Genomic DNA, 24,312 nt, shown 5'->3' on the forward strand with positions numbered 1-24,312 from the left:
AAGTATTTGTTACTTTTCCAATTTTTTTCTTGTGGTTGATTACAAGTTTCATAACGTTGTGGTCTGAAAATATGCACAGTATGATCTTGATCTTTTTGTACTTACTTAGGACTGATTTGTGTCCCAGTATATGGTCTATTCTGGAGAATGTTCCATGTGCACTGGAGAAGAATGTATATTCTGCTGCTTTAGGATGAAATGTTCTGAATATATCTGTTAAGTCCATCTGGTCCAGTGTGTCATTTAAAGCCATTGTTTCCTTGTTGATTTTTTGATTAGATGATCTGTCCATTGCTGTGAGTGGGGTGTTGAAGTCTCCTACTATTATGGTATTACTATTGATGAGTTTCTTTATGTTTGTGATTAATTGATTTATATATTTGGGTTCTCTCACATTTGGAGCATAAATGTTTACAATTGTTGGGTCTTCTTGGTCTATAGACCCCTTGATCATGATATAATGCCCTTCTGCATCTCTCGATACAGTCTTTATTTTAAAGTCTAGATTGTCTGATATAAGTATGGCTACTCCAGCTCTCTTTTGTTGACCATTAGCATGAGAGATGGTTCTCCATCCCCTTGTTTTCAATCTGAAGGTGTCTTTAGGTCTAAAGTAGGTCTCTTGTAAACAGCATATAGATGGATCTTGTTTTCTTATCCATTCTGTTACCCTATGTCTTTAGATTGGAGCATTGAGTCCACTGACATTTAGAGTGAGTACTGAAAGATATGAATTTATTGCCATTATGATGCTTGTAGAGTTGGAGTTTCTGGTGGTGTTCTCTGGTCCTTTCTAATCTTTGTTGCTTTTGGTATATATATATAAATTTTCATCTTTTCTCCCCTCAGAAAGTCCCCCTTAAAATTTCTCGCAGGGCTGGTTTAGTGGCCACTAACTCCTTTAATTTCTGTTTGCCTGGGAAACTTTTTATCTCTCCTTCTATTTTGAATGACAGCCTTGCTGGATAAAGAATTCTTGGATGAATATTTTTCTGATTCAGCACACTGAATATATCCCACCACTCCTTTCTGGCCTGCCGAGTTTCTGTGGATAGGTCTCCTGCAAACCTGCTTTGTCTTCCCTTGTATGTCAGGGACTTTTTTTCCCTTGCTGCTTTCATGATTCTCTCCTTGCCTATTTTGTGCATTTGACTATGATATGCCTTGTTGATCGTTGGTTTTTGTTGAATCTAATGGGGGTCCTCTGTGCTTCCTGGATTTTGATGTCTGTGTCTTTCCCCAGGTTAGGAAAGTTTTCTGCTATGATTTGCTCACATAACCCTTCTCCCCCAATTTTCTCTCTTCCTCTTCTGGGACCCCTATGATTCTAATGTTTTTCCTGTTTAATGAGTCACTGGTTTCTCTAATTCTTAAATCGTGCTCTTTTGCCTTAATCTCCCTCTTTTTTTCTGCTTCATTATTCTCCCTAAGTTTGTCCTCTATATCGCTGATTCTCTGTTCTGCCTTGTCCATCCTTGCCGCTGCTGCATCCACCCGTGATTGCAGCTCAGTTATAGCATTTTTAATTTCATTCTGGCTATTTTTTACTTCTTTTATCTCTGCAGAAAGGGATTCTTCTATTTTCAACTCCAGCTAGTATTCTTATTATCATGATTCTAAATTCTGGTTCAGACATCTTGCTTGTATCTGTGTTGGTTAAATCCCTGGCTGTCGTTTCTTCCTGCTCTTTCTTTTGGGGTGAATTCTTTCGTTTTGTCATTTTGAAGGGAGAAAAGGAATTAATGAGGTAGAAAAATGGAAATTAAAGAAATTAAAATTTAAAAAAATATTAAAATTAAAAATTAAAAACACACACACACAAAAAGTGAATAGATGATGCTAGATACTAGGTGTGTTTTGGTCTGGGTGTTGAAAGTGGTTTGACAGATTAGAGAAAAAAAAGGGGGGAGGGAAGAAAAAAAAAGAAATTGTTTGAGAATTTGAAAAAATGAATACATTGAAGTAGACTAAAATGAGATGATGGGGGTAAAATAGAATTTGAAAAATTATATACAAAAGTAAAGAATATAGTACAAAACAATTAAAGAAAAATAGTTTTTAATAAAAATTAAAAATAAATATGATTTTTTTCTTTTCCTGTATTTAAGAAAAAAGAAAAGAAACAAAAAAGAGAAACAAGATTAAAAAAAAGAAATCGGTTGAAAGTTTGAAAAAGTGAATACACTGTAGTAGACTAAAATAAAATGATGGAAGTAAAATAGAATTTGAAAAAATTTACATAGAAGCAAAAAATATAGTAATATAAATTAAGTAGAAATATTTTTAATAGAAATTGAAAGTAAAAATGAAGTTTTTCTCTTTCTGCATTCAAGAAAAAGAAAAGAAATGAAAAAGAGAAAAAAAAGAAAAAAAGGAAATTGTTTGAAAATTTGAAAAAGTGGATACACTGAAGTAGACTAAAATAAAATGATGGAAGTAAAGTAGAATTTGAAAAAATTTACACCAAAGTAAAAAATATAGTAATAAAAATTAAAGAAAAATATTTTTAATAAAAATTGAAAATAAAAATGAACTTTTTCTCTTTCTGTATTCAAGAAAAAGAAAAGAATTGTAAAAGAGAAAAAAAGAAAAGAAAGAAAGAAAATTGAATACGTGAACCTGCTAACAGATTGAAGTAGGACTGAAATTTCTTCGTTTTCCCCTAGAAGTCAGTCTGTGTAGCTCCTTATAGTCCATAAATTAAGCCGGCAGTGAGACTTGTGTTCTTGAAGAGTGAAGTTGGCCCAGATGGGCAGGGCTCAGCGTAACAGCTCCGCTCTCCAATAGATGGCACTGCTAGCTTACTGGGGTGGATTGTTGCGGTGCTCGTAGGTGCGTATGCGCTTATGTGGGAGAGGTGAAAATGGCACCATCCAGCCACCCAGTCTGTTCTCCTGGAACCGAATCGCGCACCTGTCCTCTGTCTTCAGCTCTTGTCCACTCCCCGCTTTTTCACTGTTTGTGACTAGGCTTCAGGCAGTACCTCTCTCCCGACTTTTGTCTCAGATGCGGCTGTTTTCCCCGGCCCCTTACTTCCGAAGGACTGCGGCTTTGACCCGTTCTGCCCCTCTGCGGGAGGGTCTCACCGAACAATGGCCGAATGAGCAATGGCTGAATATCGGCTGCGCCCAGGAACGCCCACTGGACCCTGCTGCTGCTGGTGCCCCAATACTGCAGCCAGATGCCAGCCCGCCCCAGAAAAAGTTCATGAGACAGTGTAGCAGCAGTGTTTCAGGGATTATGGAAAATCACAACACACATCTGGCACCAGGCTTTACCCTTAATAACCTTGCCCCAGCACCAGCGAATGTGGTGGCCTTCTGGAGTCTGCTGGGACCAGGTGGCTTCAACAGTCTCTACCAAATGTCCTTCCAGCAGTGGAACCGCTTTTCTCTGTGTGGCCTGAGAACCTCCTGGACCCCACTCTGTTCCTGGGGATTTGCCCTTCCCACCAGAGCACCACAAGATATCGAACTGCAGAGTTGCAGCCTTTGCGCTCCCCTTGTTTACAGTCTTAATGGAATTTAAACCCTCTCCTTTCTTCTTTCTCCCTTTTTAGTTTAGTCCCTGTGGCTGTTTCCAATTTTCCACTTTCTCTCCAGCTGCTTTTGGTGAGGGGTGCTTTTCCCGTGTTCTCTCTCCCTCCCCAGTCTCCGTCCTCTCTGCCCACAAAAGTGGTTCCCTACCCTCCGCGGCTTCTCGCTTCCCAAATTCACCTCTGCACACCACATACCTGCTGAATTCTGTGGTTCAGGTTGTGCAGATTGTTGGGTTAATCCTCCAATCAGTTTTCTAGGTGTGTAGAATGGTTTAGTGTTGGTCTGACTGTATTTCATGGATGTGAGACACAAAAAAAACTTCCATGCTGTTCTGCCATCTTGGCTCCTGCACCACCACTAGTCTATTTCTGTCTCAATAGATTTGCCTTTTTATATAAATTATATATAAATATAAATTTTATATACATTTTGTATACATTTATATAACATTTTATTTATTTAAAAAATTTTAGTGTTTATTTATTTTTGAGAGAGAGAGACAGAGCATGAGCAGTGGAGGGACATAGAGAGAGGGAGAAAGAATCCGAAACAGGCTCCAGGCTGTCAGCACAGAGCCGATGCCTGGCTTGAACTCACAAACTGCAAGATCATGACCTGAGCTGAAGTCAAATGCTCATCTGACTGAGCCACCCAGGGGCCCCTATAACATTTTATATAAATGTAATCTATCTGGGTTCTTTCTCTTAGCATAATATTTTTGAGGCTCATCCATGTTGTAGCATGTATTTTTTTTTTCCTTTTTATTACTGAATATCATTCCATTTCAGCATTACTTTATATATCTATTTTTACAGGACAATGTATATATGTTTTCCTGTTGGTGAGAGATTAACATATGCAGGTTGATTAAACAAATGGGGCTCAAGGGGTGCCTGGGTGGCTAAGTTAAGTGTCAGACTCTTGATTTCAGCTCAGGTCATGAGCTCATGGTTGAGACTGAGCCCTGCACTGGGGCCCTGTGCTGTCAGTGCAGAGCCTACTTGGGATTCTCTCCCTCCCCCTCTCTCTGCCCCTCACCTGATTGTGAGCAGGCATGCACTCTCCCCCATCTCTCTGTCAAAAAAAAAAATAAACTTTTTTTAAAAAGTAGGGTTCAAAATTTATATAAAGTATGATATCAATTCTATAAAAGACTTTACTTTGTACTTAGGTCAAATATTTACTCACACCACTCCCAAATGTGTGAAGAATAGTAACTGATCTCAATCTCTTTGAGACCCCCTCCTGCAGGGTAGTGAAGAAAGATGGAAACTTTTCAATTAAAGTTATCTCAAGCTCTTTCATTTCAAAGTGATCTGATTTTGGATTCCGTCTGTTTAGGTGGACAAAGTACAAACTGCAGTCTCTGCTGGAGGTCAGGCAACCTCCTTCAATGGAAGGATGGCATAGCTGGTCAGCCTGTGGGTTCTGACACCCTGCAGGGTCCTCATTACCCTGCACAATTTCATCTCATCCCTCTACCTCCCCAGGGTACAAAGCAGAGCTACCCAATAGAAATATTATGCAAATCACACATGTAATTTTAAATTTTCTAGTAGCCACACTTAAAGATATAAAAAGTGACAGGTGGAATTGACTTTAATAATAAATTTTATTTAACTCAATATATCCAGAAACATTGTCATTTCAACATGCTATCAATATAAAATTTAATTTTTAATTTTTTTTAAAGAGAGGAAGAACATAAGTGGGGAAGAAGGGTAGAGGAAGAGAGTGAGAGAGAGAGAGAGCGAGAATCTTAAGCAGGCTCCATGCTCCGTGTCAAGCCTGATGCGGGGCTCCATCCCATGACCCTGGGATCACAACCTGAGCCTAAACCAAGAGTTGGATGCTCAACTGACTGAGCCACCTAAGTGCCCCTTAACAAGATATTTTACATTCTTTTTTTTTTCATATGAAGTCTCTGAAACCTGTACATTTTATACTTTCAGCACATTTTGATTTGGACTAGTCACATTTCAAGGGCAGAATAACCTCAATGTGATGAATAGATACTGTGTGGGCCATTGGAGGTTTACAGTAAAGCTGAACGGACTTCTTGGCCATGGATGGTTGAGTGGCTGGTCTACTGGCAGATTCTGACTTTCTTACAGGGTTAATGGTATACTTTATACAAATGTTGAACCCTGCTTTTTTCATCATCTTGAATAATTCAGGGTCTTCACTACCCTTGTCAGGATGTCCCTGATATTTCTTGCCTCATTTCTTATACGATCCACTGAAAACATACTGGACTCAGCCTTAGGATGTGGGCCAACATATGCTGCTGCCGACCACATACCCTGCCATTGCTTTTGGTCCTCAGCTCTCCTCCAAGTCTTGCCAGACCTGGTTTTCCCAGCACACGACTTATACTTCCAATAAGACTTTGGGCAAGCCATGAGAAACAAATATTTTCTCATGCAATCCCTAAATATCTCCCTCTGTTCCCATGTTATGGTTGGCAGGATGCCATGCTAAATGCAAGGCTTCCCCGGGAGACATTTTATATCAGGAAAGTGGAGACTTAGCCCCATGTTCTTGGATTTTCCCAGTGCTACCTCAGTATTTCTTCTAAGCCTCAACCCTCACAGTTGATCCACTAAGGGGTAGAAAGTGATGAAGCTGGTTTCTCAGAACCTACCTACTTCTCCTTTTCATACCAGTGGAATGGCCAAAGGGAAACATGATTTCTAGGAGAAATAAAATAGATGAAGTTAATATTTTAAAAATGTTGTTTCTGTAATATTTACATAAATAAAAAAATCTTGAAAGAAACATAACCCTATGATAACAGTTTTTTTTTTCCTCCAGGAAATAAAATGAAAGATGGTTTTGATTTTCACCTGTATTTTCCAAAATTTCCACAATGAGCATACATTTCTGATAGTAAGAAGAAACAATAGTGGTTTTGAAAACAATAAATAAAACATACTTTTCTGGGGCACGTGGGTGGCTCAGCTGGTTAAGCGTCTGACTTCGTCTCAGGTCATGATCTCATGGTTTGTGAGTTTAAGCCCCAAGTCATGTCAAGCTTTGTGCTGACAGCTCAGAGCCTGGAGCCTGTGTCAGATTCTGTGACTCCCTCTCTCTCTGCCCCTCCCCTGCTCGTGTCTCTCTGTTTCTCAAAATAAACATTAAGAAACTTTTTAAAAAATCCATACTTTTCCATGTTCATTGATTGGCTGTGGGCTTCAAACTGATGTGCAAAGTGGTAAGTCACATAGAAGGGAATATACTGAATCAAATATAAAAGTATTAAATAGAAGATACCCTTTCCACATAACAGAAGTATCAGACTTTAAAATAAACATAAGAACATACATGTCTCTTTTATTATTTGCCACAGTGTTTATACCTCGTATTATCTAATTTCCCTAATTCTACACTCCAGGTCCTTTGCTAGCCCTCCCACGTTGTCATGTGACCTCCTAATGGCCTTATTTTCCCACCCACTCACTGTAAGTTAAACTCTCTTCTCTTGCATACAGTGGTTCTTTCTCTCTAGCAGGGCTCTGAATGCTCTCCTTCCCCTCAGCCTTCCTACTCAGCCTATTGGGGCCAATGCTGCAGCACGAGCCATTGCAGTGTGTGGCTCTGTAAGCCACAATGGTTCTGTGAGGCATATTTATATTGTCTACAAACACTTTTTTTTCCTGAGCATTCTTTATGTTAGATATGCACAGGGAAGAGTAGGATGCAAGGACTTGTAATGGCCATGTCTCATTTTTTTTTTTGTCTTTAGATTCATTGCTTCCCATTACCACTGAAAGTTGCAGAGTAAATAAGAAATTATATCATCCTTCCATGCACAGGGCCCTCTCTCCTCTTGTCATTATGACATTTTGTAAAGGCTTGTTAAAATGTTCAATCTCTAACTTTTCAGCTCTGTCCTCCCTCTGTATTTGCCAGTTCTTATCTTTACAAGGATGGTTGTAATTGTGACATTTCACTTATTTATATCCATTGTTGTTCCTTGTCATTTAATAAAAACCCCACTTTTCCCACTTACCTCCTTTGTAATAACTTTAACAGTTTTAAATTTTTAGCTATATGCCCTGGAAGGTAATTTAAAGATTCCTAAAGCATTTTAGGAACCTTTGTTGGCTAAGTAGCTCCTCTGGATAACATTTCATAAGAGAAGACTGAATGGAGCTGGCATGACCAACAAATGGAAGGGAAAGATGTGAGAAATTCATCGGTCACCCAATACCATACACTCTGTGATCAAATGTATATGACATTACAGAAGAAGCAAAATGGTAGCAAAGAGTCATGGTTAGGGGAGTTGTCTATAGAGTTGCGCAAAGGGAAACTGAGGAATGCACTTGTTGTGATGAGCATAGGACTTTGTACATAAGTGTTGAATCACAAAACTGCACACTTGAAAAATTAATATTATACTGATTGTTGACTAACTGGAACTTAGATAACAACTAAATATAAATAAATAATAAAAAAAGAAATTCATTAGTCAATGTTAATGTAATAGAAGAGCCCTGGTTGCATTCTTTGCTACAACAGAATCCCCTGGGAAATATTGAAAAGTCCTGATGCCTAGACAAAGCTCCAGATCAATTAAATCAAAATCTGTGGCGTTAGGATTTTGGTCCCAACAGTTTTTGAAAATCTTCAGGGTATTCTGAAGTGCAGTGAAGTTTGAAGATTAATGTACCAGAGTTCTTTTTATACTTTCTGGAGTATGGGCCCCAAATCATCTATTGGGTTCTTGAGAAGATCCTACTTTTTGTGGAATTCCCCCTGAATTCTTTTTTCCAATGTGATTCCCTCGTTGAAGTAGTCCAGGGAAGTCATGGAGGTAAAACTTCATATTCACGGAGGAGGTTAGCAATTCAAGAATCCTCTGCAAGCAAAAATCTTGCATGTTTCTGTCTAAGCAGCTGTGTGTGTGTATGTGTGTGTGTGTGTGTGTGTGTGTGTGTGTGTGCATACATGTGCACGGATGTGTGTGTAATGGAGGAAGCATTGCTTTCTGTAGTAACAAACATTAGATTTCAGTTATTGTTTCCAAAGGAATGGAGTTTTTCTATGTTGCAAAACAGTACATATTTGAAGTTTAAGATGGTGATGACCATGTGGGAAGGAAGAAACTAGAGCCAGCTGCCTTCCTAACACTAAATTGGCTTTGTTAATCTAGTGTGTGTTTTTGGGGTGCTTGCCAACAGCAGGCAATTGACAATTATTGCATTTTCTAAGTAGTAAAACCAGATGTTTCTATTTTCCATGTCTTTTCTTAACAATATGCAATATTCAGTATGTTGTATTGGAAGACATTATGGGCATTTAAAGTGGGTTCATAGTCTAATCTGTGAGATTTTAAAGAGTACGTTTATTAGAGTGACTTCAACAGAAACTTTACAAACATTTGTTATGTTTTTGCTTCTCAGCAAGAGATTTCCCAAAATTAGTAGAATACTCTCGTTCATTAAATCTCTGTCAACCAAATCCCCTTTCCAAGTGGATGTGCCAAATGATGTCAACCAAAGATCACTGTGAGGCATTAAACAAATACAGTTCTTAGTAAGACTGTCTGTTTTTTTTTTTAAGTGATATCAGAAATATTTCACAAATTAGCATTAATTTAAAAGACTGAAATAGATCCTACTGTTAGCCAACATGCTATCTTCCAATCCATAGAGGTAATTTTGTCTAAAAATAATAATAATACTTAGAACCTGCTCATCAGTATAACATAACTATGAGTGTGTGTGTGTGTGTGCGTGTGTGTGTGTGTGTGTGTGTGTGTGTGTGTGTTTTCATATATTGGGGCATGAATATATAGATTATTTGGACATAATTGTAGTAGTCTGTGAATGAATCTTAGCTGACCAAGCATAGTTGACAGAGGGAGGCTAAGAAGTTTATGAACAAAGCAATGTACAGTAATTTTAATGTGAAAATAAACAAGCAAGCTTGTGCCAGTGGGCAGACGGAGCACCAGCTGGGCAAAGATGGCTCAGCTGAGGGTCATTGTAGAGGTCTTGGATGATGATTTATCTCCCCAGGTATGCAAGTCCAGCTTCAGATCTGTGATCCTTTTTAAACCACAGCAATCAGATAATGTCTTTTGTTTAGTAGTTTCGGTTGCTTTTACTTTATTGTTTACAACTTTGATTTTTGATTTTAGAAATCTTTGCTCATTAATAAAGCTCCTGGATTTCTACCGTATGCCACACTGAGCTGTCTGGTGCAGTTAGGACACAAAATGGAATGTTAGCAGGTGTGTGTTTGGTAGAGGGTGGGCAATATTCAGAAACCCTTATAATAAATTTTTTATACAAAATGTGCATTATTGCTTCCCTGTAGTGAGCACCATTATTTGTCCTCCATACAAACATGTCAGTGAAGTGACCACAGATGCTATGATTTCAAATAGAATGGCCAGATGCTATGGTCTTCTCAAGAATCTGTTATCTCATATTCTCCTCCCCAGGAGCACAGACTTTTATCTTGGTCCATAATTAATGCTACAGACATTTGAAAGTTCCTCATTGGGCATCAATTTGTTTTGATACTGCATTGCCTTTCTCCCATTTACCACTTACATCTGTAGAGGTAAATTATTTTCTGTGTCTTTTCTGCAGCAAAGGGACGCTGTGTCCTCCAAGGCTCCACACAGTATTTGTGAGTGAAGTGGAGGCAAGCATTCTTTAGGTTTACTGAGGTTTTTATAACAAACTCCGTAGCTAGGGAGTTTTACTAAGCACTTTCAGGTAATGAAATACCTTTTAGGCATAAACTTTAGGAAGATCTTCTAAAGATGCAGGGCTAGGTAGGCAGAAACTTAACAACCATGGTTACATGAAAAAAGTATCAAGTCATGGATTGGGAGACATGTAAAGGTAACTTTCACAAGATACCTCTACTGTGGTGGGTAGAGTATAGCTTCAAGCACTAGTTCATCCTTCCTTTCTTTGCTTGGAACCACTCCTATAAGAAAAATACACACACACACACACACACACACACACACACACACACACACATGGCTATCAGATGATATTAAATAATACTTAGTGAAAGAAACATGCTTACAATCTAGGTTATTTTCTTACTTTATGTATTTCAATATGAGATTTATAAAGTCATGTTATTTTAGAGCTCGGAGGAATCTTGGAAAGCATCTAGCCCAGCCCCCTTGATTAACTAGGGTTCTAGTTTGCAAACAACAGAAAGTATTTCTACTTGAATTTTGCAATAAAAGTATTTTATATTAGGGTAGATTACAGAATCATTTTCAGAACTGAGCATAGAAAATGTTTGAGAATGACAGAGGCTGGGAAGATAAGAAGAGTCAAGACTGGGAGCACCTGGGTGGCTCAGTTGGCTAAGTGTTGGACTCCTGATCTTGGCTCAGGTCACTATCTCACAGTTTGTGAGTTCAAGCCCCACATTGGGCTCAACGCTGAAAGTTCAGAGCCTGCTTGGGATTATGTATCTCCCTCTTTCTGCCCCTCCCCAGCTCTCTCTCTCTCTTGGTCTCTCTCTCAAAATAAAAATAAATAAAAAGAGTCAAGACTGTACCCCAATTCCCTGCACAGAATCATCCCTGCAAGTCCAATCACTGAAAATTAGATGCCACAACTTGGGTTTTCTCCTCTGCCGTCTCTGGACTCTGGACATCCCCCTTGGCAATGCTGCTTTTATCCACACCCCTGCCATGCTTCTACTGCCAGTATCCTTGACAGTGTCTCCACAGGCCCTGCTTCTTTGCATCACTGGCTTCCAAGTGCAGCACCTGAAGGGCTGAACTCAGATCAAGTGCTCATGAGCTAGTTGCAAACGTGGGAAAGCAAGTATCTGACATCACTTTACAGGAGGGATTTATTAGAAAGAAGAAGTGGGCCCAGATGCTGAGAAAAGAAAAGGAAAGAAAAATATAAACGAACGTCTTTTATAGTCCACAACTGTAGTTGGCAAAATCAACATACCCTTATTTTTATACTACTCTGCCAAGAAATGTCCTTCTACCCAACACTGTAATTTTACCTTGTACAACCCCAAACATGCTTACCCCATTCCTAAAGGGAATCAACTCGAAGTCTTATTTATCACATTTTGTCTAGCTCTAAATTCAAGATCTCTAAGTGAGATCTTTTTGTCTTACTGTCTTCTGGTTCTGTTATGATCCATTTCAATATTCCATGATCTATGGACTAAATTTTACTCTACTACTAATAAACATGCCTTAAGTAAAATTGTAAGGAAAAGAGGGGTGAAGAAGTCAGGCAGAAAATTATTATATATATAAAAAGAATTTTGGATTTGGATCTTTTCCTGGGCTAGTGGTGTGTAGGACGATACTCTCCCCTGATGCTGGGCAGTGGCAAAGACAGCCTCCTGTCAGCCACACGAGGGTGAACAACCGATACACTTACACTCATAAAACCATCCTTTTTTCACTTTTAGTACAGTATTTAATAAATTACATGAGATATTCCACAGCCTAAAATATTCCAGAGCCTAAAGTAGGCTCTGTGTTAGATAATTTTGCCCAACTATAGGCTAATGCAAATGTTTTGAGCACATTTAAGGTAGGCTAGGCTAAGCTATGTTTGGTAGGTTAGGTGTATTAGACACATTTTTGACTGACAATATTTTCAACTTATGATGGGTTTATTGAGAGGTAACCCCATCATAAGTTGAGGAAGATCTGTATTTGCACATATTATATATAGGTATCTCTGTGTGTGTATGTAAATGGCAGATGATGAATACCTTCTTTCAGTAAATGGTCAAGATCACAATTCAAATTTATTATTCTCTTTTTCTACTATGCATTACATTTGCTGTTTGCTTTCAGCCAGCATCTTGGCTGGGTGAGGTTCTTTACCTAATGGGTTGACTTACACTGGCTTGTATATGATGAATTTTACCATTGGCCATGCAATACCACAAGGTATCCTAGAAGTTCCTTAGATTCCATCTACTTCTTTCTGCCTCTGTTAAATGACAGCAGTCCTATTTCCCTCTGATATCAATTGTTCCAGCTACCACTGTAACTTCCTTTTCTACTTCTTTACTTAGTGGTATGATAAACCCCAAAAGGCAAATATTTGCATCAGTTCCTTTCAATGTAACTGTTACTCCTTATAGAAGTACTAGAAGTTAAAACCAGCAGAGAGTAGAGTCTCAGGGATGGGAAAAAGAGATTTTGCAAATGTGTCTTTAGGGTTAATAGTGAAAAACACCTTTCCCACCTGTACTTACTGGTCCACCTATGCACATGATCTGGCTGGGTTGTGAAATAGCACAATATATTGGCCATTACTTCAGAGGAAAACCACCTCCTATAGAATAGCACCCAACCTTCCAAAATATTATCTTGCAGCTCATGACGTATCTGAGTCTTCAACAGGCCATTTCTTTGTTTTATAAGGACAGCAGCATGTGGGCTTCAGCTCATTGTCTTACTTCTTGCACAGTTAAGGGAGTTCCTTAGGAAGAAGCAATATCTTGTGGGATATACTAGGAGTGCATGAATAGTGCAAACATGGTATGTAGGGAAAGAAAATCCAAACTCTTTTGCCTTTCCCATGATAGCATGAATGTGATATAATGTTTTAACCAGGTAACACTGTCTAATTCTCCTGTTGTATTTTACTCTGTCAAGGGCTCAGAGTGACAGTAGCCAGATTAGCCTTGAGAAAGGTAAATTCATGTAACTGAGCAATGTATAGCTTCTGTTCTCTTCACTGGGAGAATTTTATCATGAGCCCATTGAACAGATACCAGTCTGTTGGAGAAGACTGACACAAACCTAGCAGATCATCTCTCCCACCTAATTCTTTAAAATCACCCCTAAATTATTCCCACACTCTGAACCCATTTCTTTAGGTCCACCAACATAATCTCTCTGAATCTTCCTGTCACAAATCCTCCAATCACATTCCTTCAATATCCCTAATCAGCTGGCCAAACCATTAACTACTGCCAACAAATTGTCATTAATCCATTATTTATTCATTTACTTTAAAAATATTTGAGTACCTAATATGTGACAGTCACCGCTTTACCTCAGGTAAAGTGAACGTTAAGATATTCCTCTTGACATTATACCCACATGGAAAATTTCCCTTCTTTACCATCTTCCAGGGAGATTTCCCAGCAAGGCTATCCACCATAGCATTCTACTTCTGTCTGAGGCCAGTAGATGTGTAGACATAGCTATAAAACTGGCTCATTTTTTTTTTTTCTTTCTTGGCTCGTTTTTTTCCCAGTAAGCTAGTTACTGAGAATTCCCCTTGGGCCATATGTATGGGTTGAGGGATGGATGTTAATGTGGAAAGTAAGCTACCGGTTCATACAAATTACCTGTGCCTTCTGATCCTGCTCAAGCCCAATGTACTTTCATTTCATTAGTCTGTGCTGCTAATCATGCCCAGGTTTATGACCAGGTGGTTCAGATAACATTCAGCTCATTAGTAGCTAGAGTCTCACTGTCACCAAGTGTCTTAAAGTCAAAAGTCCAGTTGATACCCACCCTCATCTATAAAAGATAGATAAGAAAATAATACTTATCTCATAGGGTTGTTATGACAAAGTTAAAACATGGGAGCACTTACTACAATGCCTACTATGTTGTGCCTGCTTGACAAATGATAGTTACCATAATAATTACCAGGATCCATTAGTAAACCAAGAACTAGTTCTTAAAAGAAAAATAGCAACTTGCAAAGAAGGCATGAGTGTGCTGTTGAATCCTGAGGGTTTCTACTAGACAAGATCTATAGAACATTCTGATCATCCAGAATACACCAGTGAATCCACAGTGTCAGGGCCAAGTGGCATTGCTGTCTGCACTGTGGCTTAGACCAGCTGGACAGCTTTCTTTTTCTCTGGCCCCTTTTCAAAACTGTAGCTTTTTAGGTCACCCGCTAAACTGACTAGAGAGGCATTCCCAAATGCCGATTTTGCTGCTTTCAAAAACTGATTTTTTTTTTAATGGAAAATAGAACCATGTGTCTTTCACTTCGAACTGGAGTAAGATCTATATTGAAATTTCTACCCTACACTGCCTGTCTCTCTGATCTTAGGCAGGTTACTTACCTCTCTGAACACTCCCACATGGTTATCAGAATTATAATTATAGAAATAATATCTATAAATTACATGGGTTAAAATACACATTTGGTAATATCAGTTCCTCTCCATACTCTCCTCCTTACCTATAATATTTAACCAACTGTCTTCTGGCTTTGCCACATGGATGTCTCTCTGGCACTTCAACAAAATTCTTCATTCCCCAGATGGAGCTATTCATCACTGCTTCTGATCTGTTCTTCCTCCGCTGTTGCCTTTTGGATAAATGACACCATCACTCACCTCACCACCCAATCAGAAGCCTAGACAACTCCCCTCTCCCTCACTCCCCATTCCCACAGCCAAAGGTTTATAAATCCCATGAATTTACCTTTTGAATATTGATCCCCGTTGCTATCCTGATCAGCCTTCTATTACCTCTCACCAGAATTAAAGCTATAACTTCTTACTATTTCAGCCTTGCCACAGTACAAACATATCCAGTCATGTCATTCTGATACCAAATCTTCACACTTCAGTGGTTTATCTTCACACTTCTGGTAAAGTTCAGACGCCATAATATTGTTTATGAGAGGATCATGGTCAGACTCTCCTTCACTTTTATAAAAAATATTTTTATTTATTTATTTATTGAGAGAGAGAGAGAAAGAGAGCAGGGGAGGGGCAGAGGGAGAGAGAGCAGCCTCCACTCTCAGCACAGAGCCAGGCATGTAGATTGATCCCACAACCCTGGGATCGTGACCTAGGCCGAAATCAAGAGTCAGATGCTTAAATGACTGAGCTACCCAGTTGCCCCTGTTTCATCTTTTACCTCCCACCTGACTTCTGCCCATCCCACTCCTCATTAAACTACTACACTCTACCAGTTCCTAAATGGCCTCAGTATTTCTCTTTCTTCTACGGGTTCTTCAAACAGACTGTTTCTTCTGAGAACACTCTTGTGGCTAATTCTTACTTGTTTATGTCTCTGCTCAAATATGACTTCCTCAGAGGCCTTCTCTGGCACTTAAACAAGGTTAGATCTTCTTCATACATGTTCTTATGGGCTGTTGTGATGAACTGTTTTATAAATGACCCTATAATTTATTGGCATAAGACAACAATGATGTTATTATTATGCTTATGGATTCATTGGGTCAGGAGTTTGGACAGATCCCAGAGAGGATGGCTTGTCTCTGATCCTTGAGGTCTGGACTATCAGTCTGGAAGACATGAATGACTGGGAAGGACTTGAATGCCTGGGGCTGGAATGATCTGGTGACTTCCTCCTTAATTAGGACTGGAATGACTAGAAACCTAGGTGTAGCTGGAAACTATCAAGTGGAGCTCTGCATGGTCACTCTTTAAAGCTTGACTTCTTCAAAGCATAGTGGGCTTAGAGTAGCTGAACTTCCTACAGGGTACTTCAGGGCTCCAGAGACCCATCTTCCAACAAACAAAGCAGAAGCCTCATGATCTAGAAATCACATAGTATTACTTTTTTTATTAAAAAAACATTTTTTAACATTCCTTCATTTTTGAGAGACAGAGAGGGACAGAGCATGAGTGGGAGAGAGAGAGGAGGACACAAAATCAGAAGCAGGCTCCAGTCTGTCAGCACAGAGCCTGACATCAGGCTCAAACTCATCGACTGTGAGATCATGACCTGAGCTGAAGTTGGACACTCAACCAACTGAGTCACCCAGGTGCCCCCACATAGTGTTACTTCTATTTTGTCTTTTGTTCAGAGTAGTTATAAGCCCAATGAGATTCAAATGAAGGAAATTGAGCCCCAAACTCTCAATGGGGGAATATCAAATAATTTGTCGTCATGTTTAAAGACCATCACAATGGAAGAAATGGGCAGAAGACATGAATAGATACTTTTCCAAAGATCTCCACATGGCTAACAGACACATGAAAAGATGCTCAATATCACTCATCATCAGGGAAATACAAATCAAAACCACATTAAGATACCACCTCACACCAGACAGAGTGGCTAAAATGAGCAACTCAGGAAACAATAGATGTTGGTGAGGATGTAGAGAAACAGGAACCCTCTTGCATTGTTGGTGGGAATGCAAACTGGTGTAGCCACTCTGGAAAACAGTGTGGAGGTTCCTCAAAAGATTAAAATAGAATTACCCTATGACCCAGAAATAGCACTACTAGGAATTTATCCAAAAGATACAGGGTGCTGATTCATAGGGACACATGTACCCCAATGTTTATGGCAGTGCAGTCAACAATAGCCAAATTATGGAAAGGGCCAAAATGTCCACCAACTGATGAATGGATAAAAAAGATGTGGTTTATATATACAATGGAATACTTCTTGGCAATGAGAAAGAATGAAATCTTTCCATTTGCAACAATGTGGATGGAACTGGAGGGTATTATGCTAAGGGAAATAAGTCAGTCAGAGAAAGACATATCATATGTTTTCCCTCATATGTGGAAGTTGAGAAACTTAACAAAAGACCATGGGAGAAGGGAAAGAAAATAAAATAGTTACAAACAGGAAAGCAAATCATAAGAGACTTTTAAATACAGAGAACAAACTGAGGGTTGATGGGTCGGGGGGAGGGGAAAATGGGCAATGGGCACTGAGGAGGGCACTTGTTGGGATGAGCACTGGGTGTTGTATGTAAGTGATGAATCACGGGAATCTACCTTTAAAGCCAAGAGCACACTGTATACACTGTATGCTAGCTAACTTGACACTATCTAAAAAAAAGACCATCACAATGCCCTATATCTGCGCAATCTCAACACCCATATTTTAATTGTAATTACTTGTTAGATTTTTATCTTTTCCAATAAATTATAAATTCTATAAGAGTGGAATCTGTGTCTACACAATACCCTCGTATTTTGTACATTGTAGGTAACACACAATCTTAATAAATATTCATCAAGTTGGAGAATGCATATAATTAGAGGAAAGTACTATTCGACAAATGGTAGGGCCTCAATTTGTTGTAGATGAAGGAGCCACACTTGTCTTTGTTGTGGTTAAACTAGAGGAATAAGGAATTGCCTCACTCTTTTGGTTATTTATCTTTATCCCCCTTTTCTTTTCTTACACAGAAAATAATACCATCTCAAAAGTATCAAGCCTAAGTGTTAAATGTCATAAATCATAAAGGTTACCTAGTTCAATGATTTTAATTTTTTTAAATTTTTTCTACTACCTCTCCAAATGGTCATACATCCTAGATATGTATCTCCGGATGCTAAACTTGCATCTTCCAGGGCAAGTCCATTTCATTGCATCAGTCCATTTCATCTTTGGACAGCTATTGAATTTTTTTTCCTCTTGTTATTTCTTTATGTTTTGGTAGTAAGCCCAGTTCTGTCTCACCAGCTTCCACACATTACTCCTCCTTCTATTGCTTGACATAATGTGGAACAAGTCTGAACCTTCCTTCCCTTGACAACCATTTAAATACTGAGAATAGTTATATATTTCTCTTCCCCCGTCTCCATCTCCATTCCTATAAGCCCTTTATTTTATAAGCTCTTTTTGGAGAGGTATGTTTTCAACTCATTTGTCATTTGCAGTGGAGGAGGGGCTTAGGGGGAAACCGTCACTGGCCAAAGGGGCCCGTTGTGATTCAGCACACATCACGGTTCAGGGTCACTATGGAAATAATTATCAAAGGATAAAAATTATTTTTTTAACATTTATTTATTTTGAGAGATTAAGAGTGGGGAAGGGGCAGAGAGAGAGGGAGGGAGAGAGAATCTCAAGCAGGCTCCATGCCATCAGCACGGACACTGAGGTCATTACCTGAGATCATAACCTACCGAGCCACCCAGGTACCCCACAAAGGACAGGCATTATTGTAAATAAAGATTATTACTTAGGAAATTATTTCTGTCAGTATCTAATATACATTTATTTAAATAAGATAAGTTTATATCTACAAGCAAACTAATTTGATTAGACAGAGGTATTAACATGAGATCAATCTTCAAGGCAGAGGCCCCAGAGTACGAAGACAGTGGATGAGGTTGGTTTCACTTGCAGAAGGAAGTAAATGGAAAACCTCTCTAGTTCCAGGTGGATCTTGGGCCAATAGACTAAGATTCTACTTGTTACTACCTACATTATGACTCCTCCTAATTACACTGATTGTTAACTTGGAACGAGCCTTTCTATTTAGAGCAGCTGTTGGACTTCTTGAATCTTGGTGGTCTGGGAGGAGAGTTACTATCTGCTCAGTGGCTTAAAATCATAGAGCTGCTCAGCCCTGTCATGCTATCCAAAGGAGCCCCTTTCCATCACCATAGCCAAGTGAGACAGCGAAAAGGCAGCCAGCACAAAGGAGTAATTGTTAAGTTTTTCCCTTTTGTTTTCTGGTTTGAACCACATCTACCCTTCTGTTTTTTTGTATCATCTGTAAGCTAAGAATATTTTTTACGGTTTTAAATGGCTGGGTAAAAAAGAAATAATGTGAAAACCATATGAAATTTAAATTTCTGTGTCCATAAGCAATGTCTCATTTGAACACAACCATGTCCATTCATTTGTCCATGACTACTTTTGTATGTCACCATGACACATAAAGAGTGACATACACAGCAGCAGTAAGGCCCACAATCACTGTGTATCTGTGTGTGACATACAGTGGCTGTATGAGCAACAGGCCTGAAATATGTATTATCTCACCCTCTAAAGAAAAGTCTGCTGACCCCAGGTCTAGTGGGATAGTAGAAGGAAAGGACATTTATGCTGTTGCTTTTTGCAAAATATCCTTGTGTATTTGGGTTCTATCCTTAACTAGTGTCTAGATAAACTGAACTGGAATGAAGGAAAGCTAGGAAGACCTGACATTTTATTCACTCTAAGGCACTATTCTCTCCTCTGATTGCATCCTTTTTTTGTCTATTCTGTTTCATAGTAAACCACTTCAAGCTCTAGGTACGCTCTGACCTTCTGCCAAAGCAGAGCAGAATTAAAAGCTTCTTCCCCAAGACACATGTTAATTAATCTTGCCCAGGTAACATAGCTTTTGTGCATGTGTATATGAATCACTTTTTAAAATCTATATTAGACTAATGATCATCTTTCTCTCTTTTCTCCACTTTTTTCTTTAACTTCGGTAAAATCTCAAGTTTAAGGAAGAGTTGCAAAAATGGCACAAAGAATTTCTACCCAGATTTACTAATTTTTAGTATTTTGCCCTATTTGCTTTATCATTTGTACTCTTGCTCCCTCTGGCCCACCACCCCACCCCCACACACCGTGGTCTGCCATACTATTTAAAAGAAAGTGCGGGCAAGCAGCAGGAGTTGCTGTGCTTCAGCTCCCTCCCCGCCTATGCCTCTCTGGCTCCCTGCTGCAATGAGCTTCCTCAAAAGGTCCCTGCTGCCATTGAGGCTGAGGGCTTTGGTGACAGCCAGACACTGAGGCTGTGCTGAATGGCAGGGGCCTCAGCACCGGCCCCTCTGATATCATTGAGAGGCACCTGTCTTGGTTTGATGACTCTGGATTGGGATTCTTAATGGAATACTCCACCATTAGTTTGCATGCAGTGTCCAGGGACTTAAATGCCTATCCATGAGAGCATTTGTATGTTATGGTGAATGCCAAATTTGGAGAAGAATCAAAAGAATCTGTTGCTGGAGAAGACAGTGATGATGTTGTTGAACCTATTGCTGAATTTAGATTTGCACCTAATGATAAGTCAGCATTGGAGGCAACGTTTGCTGCAATGGGTGAATGCCAGGCTTTGCATTCAGATCCTGAGGATGAAGATTCAGATGATTGCAGTGGAGAAGATTATGATGTGGAAGCATGTGAACAAGGGCAGGGAGACATCCCTACATTTTACACCTGTGAAGCAGGACTATCCAATATAACAGCAGAAGGCCGAGCCTCACTGGGGAGATTAGAAGAAATGCTTTCTCAGTCTGTGAGCAGCCGGCATAACATGGCTGGTCTGGACAAAAGACTCAACAAGAGATTATGAAGATGGGATGGAGGTAGATACTGCATCAACAGTTGTTGAGCAAGTGGAGGATGCAGACATTGATCACTGAAAATGATTTATGCTGCTGTGGGATTCTGCTCCTGACTGCAGAAAGAACTTGGTGCCTCTTCTACTGTGGAGGGGGTGTTGATGAAAGTCTTTTTCTTTCTCCCAAACTTACCCGAATCAGTTCTCTTTTGAGACAGACTATACGGAGACAAAAAGTTGTTACCAGTAGAAGAAACTATGACCTTTATTAACAAAGGTGAATTAACTTAACCAAGAGGGTATCTGTAGTTTATCATCTACCTCAAAACTTTCTGTGTATAGGTACCCTCAGAGTGGGCCTACAGTTCCTGCCTTTACTGTATGCATCTTCTGTAACCTAGCAGGACTATGTGGTGAGAACGCACAGGCACTTGAAGGTGTAGGTGGACTGACTGGGAAGAAGGGGGGCTGAGTCTAAGATATACCCCCTTAGAGCCTAAGGATCCCCTTACCCCTTAAAAAGAAAGACAAAGGGATCTCAGAGAAATCCTGACCTCCACTCATTCTCCATAAGGGTAAGTTTCTTTTTACTAACTTGGGACACAGATAAATTCATTCAGGCATCACTAGGGAGCCTCTTGGGAAATATCCTAGCCACATATACCACTAACACAAGTGCTTCTGACTACCTTTTACTCCTTTCACCACATTTCACAAGTCTGTTTTGTTATAATCTCTTAGTTTATATCCTTTAATTCTAACTTCTTGGGTCGGTGTCCATAACAACAGGTGAAATTGGGATGTAAGTACTCCGAGTGCTTCAGATGAAATTGTTTTGTCTTTGTTATAGTTTAACAAATAAATCCAGGTTTTCTAAAAAAAATAAAAAAGAAAATTTCAGACATCGTGAAATCTCACCACTAAATATTTTGGCATGATTTAGCTAAGAATAAGGACAGTCACCTACTTAACCACAATATCATTGTGATAGCTAAGAAAATGAACAAAAACTCCATAATATCCTCCTGCATCTAGTCTATATTCCAGTTTCCCTAGTTGTAATTTAAATTTTTTCATAGCCTCCCCAACTAAGACAATATAACCACATGAAAAAAATTATTTCAACTAACTTTTGAAACTAGTGCTTTTTACAGCCTTTGTTGGATGAATTCTAAGGGAAAACTTTCTGTTTTACTGGAAAGAAATCCTAAACTTCACTCAGTAGGTTTAATATTTGTGCTAATTGTGACCTTGAAATATTCTACATTTGTGGTAGGACAAAACATTTAAAAGAACGTTTTAATGTTAATGGGGCTAGGACTGTGTGTACAAGAAAAGATACCAATGTTAAATTAATAAATTTTTACAATGTTAGTATTAAACATAAAATGAAAATATCAATAAGGGCTTGTGATTTTTTTTTTGTTTTAAATAAATTTTTCTCTCTCTGGAAATAGTCACTGAAATGGCCTAGAAACAATGACACTTCAATAGCAATGAGTATATCTAGTACTATTTAAGTCTGTGATGGCTCTCCCTTCTGTTATCCCTCTGTAACTGGGGTCACTACACTTTTTCTGCAAAGGGCTAGATAATATTTCACCCTGTGGGCCATACACTGCAGGTGCTAAATCACACAGACTAGCATCTACATCAATTTAGGTATTGATTTCTAAATATTATTTTCTCTTTTTTTTTCCCATTTCTTTTTCTTTCTTCCAAGGTTTTATTTAAATTCAAGTTAGTTAAGGGACGCCTGGATGGCCTAGTCAGTTAAGTATCTGACTTCGCCTCAGGTCATGATCTCACAGTTTGTGGGTTCGAGTACCACATCGGGCTCTGCGCTGAATTGCTCAGAGCCTGGAGCCTGCTTCAGAGTCTGTCTCCTTCTCTCTCTGCCCCTCCTCTGCTCACTTTCTGTCTCACTCTCTCTCTCAAAGATATATAAATGTAAAAAAAAATTTTTTTAAATTCAAGTTAGTTACCATATAGTGTAGTATTGGTTTCAGGAATAGAATTTAGTGATCCATCATTTACATATAGCACCCAGTGGTCATCCCAACAAGTGCCCTCCTTAATGCCCATCACCGATTTAGCCCATCCCCCCACTTATCTCCCCTCTAGCAACTCTGTTTGTTCTCTGTATTTTAAAAAAATTTTTCTTTAATGTGTAGTTATTTTTGTGAGAGGGAGACAGAGTGTGAGCGGGGGAGGGTCAGAGAAAGAGCGAGACACAGAATTCAAACAGGCTCCAGGCTCTGAGCTGTCAGCACAGAGCCTAACCCGGAGCTCGAACTCACAAACTGTGAGATCATGACCTGAGCCAAAGCCTGATGTTCAACCAACTGAGCCACCCAGGCACCCCTCTTGGTTCTCCGTAATTAAGAATCTCTTATGGTTTGTGTCCCTCTCTTTTTTTTTAATCTTATTTTATTTTTCCTTCCCTTCCCCTATGTTCATCTATTTTGTTTCTTAAATTCCTCATATGAGTGAAATCATATGGTATTTGTCTTCCTCTGACTGACTTATTTCACTTAGCATAATACTCTCTATCCACGTTGTCACAAATGGCAAGATTTCATTCATTTTAATGGCAGAGTGATATTCCATTGTGTGTGTGTGTATATATATATGTATATATATATGTATACATATATACATATATATACATATACATATATATATATATATGTATATATATATATAACTCATCTTCTTTACCCGTTCATCAGTTGATGGACATTTGGCCTCTTTCCACAATTTGGCTATTATTGATAGTGCTGCTATAAACAGTGGGGTGCATGTGCCCCTTCAAATCAGTGTTTTTGTATCCTTTGGGTAAATACCTAGTAGTGCAATTGCTGGGTCATGGTGTAGTTCCCTACTGGTTTCCAGAGTGGCTGCACCAGTTTTCATTCCCACCAGCAGTGTAAGAGGGTTCCCCTTTCTCCGCATCATCACGAACAGCTGCTATTTCCTGAGTTGTTAATGTTAGCCATTCTGACAGGTGTAAGTTGGTAGCTCATTGTGGCTTTGATTTGCTCTAACCATCATTTTCACCTAAAGGAACCAGGATTAATTGAAAAGAAAATGGCTGATTCTAGGTCTAGAGCTGAGAAATTATAAGTGGAGCTTAGACTGTTTTATTTTGTCAGCTCAAAAATGTTGAAGAAATAGTAGATTTAGAAACTGGCACTTTTTTTTTCAATATATGAAATTTATTGTCAAATTGGTTTCCATACAACACCCAGTGCTCATCCCAAAAGGTGCCCTCCTCAATACCCATCACCCACCCTCCCCTCCCTCCCACCCCCCATCAACCCTCAGTTTGTTTTCAGTTTTTAAGAGTCTCTTATGCTTTGGCTCTCTCCCACTCTAACCTCTTTTGTTTTTACCTTCCCCTCCCCCATGGGTTTCTGTTAAGTTTCTCAGGATCCACATAAGAGTGAAAACATATGGTATCTGTCTTTCTCTGTATGGCTTACTTCACTTAGCATCACACTCTCCAGTTCCATCCATGTTGCTACAAAGTGCCATATTTCATTCTTTCTCATTGCCACATAGTACTCCATTGTGTATATAAACCACAATTTCTTTATCCATTCATCAAACTGGCACTTTTCAATCTCCAATGTAATAATTATTTTAGGCAAAGATCATCAATTGATAGTAAAATCTTTGGATGGAAAATTTTTGAGAAATAAAAAGATATTTATGCAGAGCCAAAGTGTCACTCCATGAATTACTTACTAAATGAAAAG

The 24,312-nt window shown here is 39.0% G+C and overlaps 1 protein-coding gene and 1 pseudogene across 5 annotated transcripts in view; both read left to right on the forward strand.

Moving 5' to 3' along the window:
* CCDC148 (coiled-coil domain containing 148) overlaps positions 1 to 24,312 on the forward strand; it is a 247,003-nt gene that overhangs the window by 190,037 nt on the left and 32,654 nt on the right. The window lies entirely within an intron of this gene.
* LOC109271553 (methylosome subunit pICln-like) lies at positions 19,530 to 21,642 on the forward strand (annotated as a pseudogene).

Source organism: Panthera pardus, unplaced genomic scaffold (genome assembly GCF_024362965.1).
Source record: "Panthera pardus isolate Hobbes unplaced genomic scaffold, ASM2436296v1 HiC_scaffold_10, whole genome shotgun sequence".
In the NCBI taxonomy this organism is placed as follows: Eukaryota; Metazoa; Chordata; class Mammalia; order Carnivora; family Felidae; genus Panthera; species Panthera pardus.